Source organism: Alligator mississippiensis, chromosome 6, assembly GCF_030867095.1.
Source record: "Alligator mississippiensis isolate rAllMis1 chromosome 6, rAllMis1, whole genome shotgun sequence".
Taxonomy (NCBI): Eukaryota; Metazoa; Chordata; order Crocodylia; family Alligatoridae; genus Alligator; species Alligator mississippiensis.
Genome location: NC_081829.1, coordinates 88502612 through 88508611, shown reverse-complemented (window position 1 = coordinate 88508611; position 6000 = coordinate 88502612). Strand labels below are relative to the sequence as shown.

The 6000-nt window shown below is 37.5% G+C and overlaps 1 long non-coding RNA gene across 1 annotated transcript in view; it reads left to right on the top strand.

Annotated features, from left to right (window-relative positions):
• Positions 1-930: 930 nt before the first annotated feature.
• The window catches only part of LOC132251216 (uncharacterized), a 33992-nt gene continuing 28922 nt past the window's right edge, over positions 931-6000 (top strand). Inside the window, exon 1 of the long non-coding RNA XR_009463126.1 lies at positions 931-1189. This is a non-coding gene — a long non-coding RNA (uncharacterized LOC132251216). The remainder of the gene's footprint in view (positions 1190-6000) is intronic.

Genomic DNA, 6000 nt, shown 5'->3' with positions numbered 1-6000 from the left:
CAAATCTATAACTTCCATGTTCTGTCATTCCACCTATATATTCCATGTACCACATTTAGCTTGCTGGCCGCACTCCTGAAGAAGATAAACTGATTTCTAAAAGTAGCTGATTGTACCATCATATGAAATGCTTATAATCTCAGGCTGTTTTTATACAGGAGGAGATAGAGAGAAGTTTTCTCAACCTTTATGGAAGACTTTGTATGTTAATCAACATAGTTTAGAGGGACAACAATGGGACTGGCACCCAAGAATTCCTGGAACTGACACTAATGATAGGGCGTAAGTCACTGAACCTCTCTCTTACTTTGCAAACCACATAACACTGCTCTCATTATCTTCCAAGAATTTTATATGAAATTAATTAGTGTTTGTACTGCATTTTGAAACTATAAACATCTGTGTGAGTAGTAAGCTTTACTAGAATCTTGATCTCTTTCAAGTTATTTTTGTGCTACATTCACTTTGCAGGACTGTTTGATGCAGGGTCTCAAAAATGTGCTCTGACTTGACTTACAGAAATAAGTGGATTTTTCAAGATCTTGTAACAAACCAGTCTGTAGTCTGCACGTGTACCAACGCCCTCTACCGACTGGAATCATAATTGCTCACCTGAAACCCTGCACTGAAGTTTCTCGTTAATAAGGGGAACCGTAATATTCGATTCCTATCATCTGTGATTACGATTCTAGCCCCAGTCTCTCTGTGAAGTTCCAAGCTATGAGCAACTTCATACCCAAAGCTGTCTATGGATGTGTTGAAATGTGGATGGTTATATTGGTTTTGTTCGTAACCCTTCTGATCCGTTTCATTTTGCCGAGTTTCTTTTCGTTGCCAGGACGGTACGTTCATAGATATTTGTGTCCAGGGAAAGAGCGCGTCCGTATACGTCCTTTAGTGCAATGTGTAGTATAGATGTGCTGTCAGCCCAACCTCCAATCCTGGAGCTGTTTGCTCTATAGCTTGGTAGGTTTAGGGCCTACCTCGGAAAGGAACGGGCAGTTATGTTGACAGGATGTGGTATAAATAACCCTTGAGGCACATGAGACACAGAGCTAATGAAGTGCCTGAAGGAAAAAGTCTTACTATCAAGCTATGAATCCTCTCCCCTGTGCCACAAACCAGAGGTCACATGACTTAGGAATGTGTATCCAAAGATAATACTACCTTCAGAGAACTCTACTTACAGGTAAGTAACTCTTCTTTAAAGGAGGTATCTTTGTGTGGCAGACTGTTTATGGGAGCAATTTGAATTGAACTTTAAATGAAAAAGGCATATCTCTGTAAGTGGTAATAATTTTAGTCATCTCGCTGTGGCTAGGGGTTGTGGAATTCATTAGCACAGATTAACATATAAAGTGGGTGAGATATCTAATAGCAAACGTAGAGGTTTAGGGACCTTAATTCATCACTGAATGAACAGCGTGTACAGTATTAGGGACTATGAAATTTTTAATTTACACAAAGTGTCCAAGAATATAGGGAATAAATTTAAACCCAAAACAGATAATGGAGCTGTGCCCTGCCTAGCTGGCAAGTTGAATTGTTTTTACACTGAGTGAAGAAAGCTAATTATCCCAAGCACAAGGAGACTGCTAAAAATAATAAGATTATAAAGAATAATTTGCTGATATAATTACAACAAAATTGGGTACACACAATCGTCAGATACATGTATTGCTTGACCTGGGCGAGAAAGTGAAATAAATCCTTCCTCTATAGCCTTCGTAAATTTGTTTTTATCATCTCCAAGTGCTGTTTGCACAGGCAGCACAATTTGCATGTGTAATGTGGCTGTACAAATTGACAACAAGTAAATTATTCAAGGAAATAGGCTGGTCGTGGGTCTGAACTATCTCGCAAAGCCTATTCATTTTGAAGAATCACTGAGACGTGAAGCTCATACATCAACCATTTTCTGACAATCCTCAGACTTATTGTCTCCTAAAATGTCATTATGGCTATTATTTATGAAGCTAATTCATTTATTAATATATATTTAACTCTGACTTGTCATGCACCTTAGCAGGCATTCTGTGCACTGCATATTTTTGAATAGATGAAAGAGTTTTGCATGCTTTAATGATTACTGTAAGCTGCTATAGATTTATAGAATGCAGCTTTATTATCTACTTGCATTAATACCTTTTTATAACTTTTTTTTCCTTAAGGCCATCAAATATAAATGGCAAATGACATATCCAAAAGATTGTATAAAAAGAGATTTTCTTGGAGTTTGTTGAATTTTATAACAAAATGGGTTAGCTAACTGTTAAGTCCTAATTCATTTTTTAAGAGTATATAACAATTAGGTTAACTTTGTATTTTGCTAAAAAATGCAAAATAAAAAATACAAATGTAGACTTCCATTATACTCCTTCCTTGTGGACAGGAGACCATTCTTCACAAGAGGGAGACTACAGTGTGAGGGTTTGTGGGGGGGCTCAAATGGAAAATAGACCTGTCCTGGTAGAAAGTATAGCAGAATACAGATAACATCTCTAGTACGATACAAGCCGTAGAAAATTAGCAGCACAGAGAGCATGGACAATATGGTTGCCAATGATTCATGGACACTCATCTTAATTCACTTATCTATAGGACATAATGAAGGCATAGGTCTCAGGACAACCCTTCTCTGACATCTGCAGAATACCAAGAATGTGAAATTGCATGTTTGCTATGATTAACATACTTGGAATAATTGTAAGTTTTGTTAGTCTAGATTTTCAAATAAATGAGACATGCAGCTGTAGGCACAAGTTGTCTGATTTGCATGAATAGTTGTTATGATTGTATGGATAAATTAGGTAATTGTAGGCATAATCATCTGAATTTGAGAAGCATGATGTCAGTGATCTGAGCACAAAAATGGAAGTCATGAACTCTTGGGCTATAATTGAATTGTAATTTTATATTGGCTACATGAGTGACTTTGGATAAGTCACTTAACCTTGATGCCTCAGTGTCCCCATCTGTTGAACAGGGATAGAAATATTGACCTATTTTGTGGGGACATAAAGAATTAATTCACTCATAGTTCTTCTCCAAGTATAAAAGGCAAGTCCTGTCTCATTTCTTACATATCCCCAGGGATATGATAGGCAGCAAAACCAATGAGGTTGGCTGTTTTGTGGGAAGGAGAGTCTCATATTCAAACAGGAATTATAATGGACATCTTTACTCTATGACCCTTACAGACCTGTGCTTTCTGTGCCACTAGGCACAGGTTGTTTCATTGTAGGCAGGGAGAAGGCAAAGGAACCCCTGGAAATCCAAGCAAAATCCAGACAAAAGTGATATACCCCAATACAATATGAACTGTTGATTGAATACAAGGAGGAGCTTTGCAGTTATAAGGAACATGATCTCATAGGTAACATGACCTCCCTGTGTTGCTAGATATTAGTTATATGGGTAAGGTGAGGCATCCATACAAAGTGTGCAGCCTTTGTTTTACAAAGTTACGTAATTAGAACATACCGAGGAACCCTATAGCGATGAAAAATAGTAGTACCCAAAGACAGTAAGGAACAGATGCAACCACAAAACTCGATCCAAGCAACTCTTTTACAAGATGCAGTGTAGATATTGACCTTCCAGGGATCTTATACATTTGAAAAGTAATAGGAATAATGAAACATAAAATACTTTGAAAAGAGAGGTCCACGTTTTCTAAAGTTCCCTGAATGTTGAGAGTCATATAATAAATGGACTGATTCACTTTAGAATAAAAGTGGTTCAAGATCTTTATCAGACCCAGACCCAGAATGCGCCCATGTATGAAAGTGTGCATTTGCCAAAGCAGTGGTTGTGTGTTACAGTGTATAAAAGGAAAGGAATATTCAAAATAAGAGACTATATATCATTTGTGTGAACATGGAGTTTAGCTCAACCCATATTTGAGAACAGATTTTAAAAGTGAAGTGGCCAAAGGACCCTTTATTTTTAATTGTAAGAGCATAATCCATAAATATAGAAGGACTGTTTCCTGTTATTGAAAAATGATTACTAGGAACCGGTAATTGCCATATGTTATGAAAAATAGTATCAGTCAAAGTGACACACCACAGTGACAACAGGCTCTTTTCTTTGTATTCATTATAAACCCAGGGAATACCAGAGAGAAGTATGCAGTTCTTTTTCCACTGTTTAAATTTTGATGCTTACATTTAAGCACCTTGGTGGAATATTTTAAAGTTACATTCATAATTAGCCATCAAACTTTGACTGAAAGTCAGTGGCAGCTAAGCACTTCCTAGGTGTCTCTAGAAATCTATCCCATAATTCATAAAAAGGAGTCATGTACCTGAGGTCAGTAGGAGTTCTGCTGTAAAGTGCTCAAGCAATTTAATTATCTGCTATTGATTTAGGTACCTAACTTTTCTCACACACATTTAAAAAGCTTGTTCTTCTTTCTTGTGATAATGTAGGAAGATAAATTATATAAAATTATTCATTCATATGAATTGGATACAGACATAAAAGAATTGTCCTGTTTCTAACTTGAGAGACTATTTAAAATCAGGAAGGGAGGGAGAGGGAGAGCATTAGTTCTCTTCATGGGAAATACATTTGGACTCTTTCACTTTTTTAGAATGAGCATTTAGAAATACATTCCAGAGGAGATAGTGAATATCAAGAAACCGTGTACATAATTAGACCTTGGTCTACACTGTTTGAATGAAAAGGAACGAATGGAACTCCTTGATCCTTGGAACGAAGTTATGAACTTTGGCAATAGTAATTATGGAGGAATGAGAAAAAAAATGTTGCACATTTTTTCACAATGCCTTATAAATGCTTCATAACATATGTCATACTAGCTCATTATGGATGAGACTGTGCAGATGATCACAAAATCACTCAAAACTTGAAAACATAGCACTTGGAACTTTTCCCATTCAGATCAAACAGTTAAGGATTGTCTGCAGTTTTCATAATAAAAACACTATTGGAAGGCGGGTTTGACTCATTTAAAACTGGGCTTCTATTTTCCTGAATTGCGACAGATTACAATTTTGATAAATGATACCTATAGCAACATAAATGCTACCTTCTGTATCAGTCTGAAAGCACATGATTACTGAAAGGTATATTGATGTCACTGCCACATCTATGTACATGGCAGTAGGGGAATAACTTTTAAAACATATCCTAGGCACATTAAATTGCACCTTGTGTATAAATATTCACTTGTATTAATTAAATAATCAGAAGATTAAGAGTGATAGAATAAAGCTAGAGAAATCTGGAAAGACATTTAACAACTGCTTCTGAGTGGCTCTGCTGTGTGATCTCCAAATGCTGTGAAAGGAAGTGCCCCATTGGAGACTGCCTGCACAGCTCTTGTTGCTGCTCCTGATGACACTAATCCATATTCCACTTCTAAGTTGGCCGCTTCTCAGGCTGCTTCAACATCTTTTATTGCTGATCCTGCTTTACATTTCTGGAGCAATCCAGGAATTCTCATTTTCTGTCACCAGGAGGACAAAAAACCCAATTTCTTATTTAAAAAAAAAAGCCAAATAGCTAAAGTTTAATATTATTGCACATTATGATTTCTAGTTGCCACACCTTGTAGTGTGCTTACTTAACAGTCTCAACCCGTAGCCCTGCTACAACACCTTTGGACTAATGGTCAACTAGAAAATTCCCCTCAACTAGGGACAGACATTACACACAAACCCATTTAAGTGATCAGAAACTGGTTTAAACCTGTAATAGAACCAATGTTCAATGCCCATAAACCAGTTTCAAAATGCCTGGAACCGGTTTGAGATTAACCTGGTTGACCGTAGTATCAAACTTATCAGATTTGGCCCAGACCGGTTTATGCAATGTCTGTCTCAGACCCCTTGCTGGTTTAAATTAAATCGGACTCCCCCAGCATCCCAGCATGCTCTCTCGGCTGGGTGGGGGCTCTCTGCTCCACAGCAGAGCTGGCCCCTCCCCTCTGCTCCCTGGCTGCAGCTCAGGCAGAGACTGTGGGCATCTGCC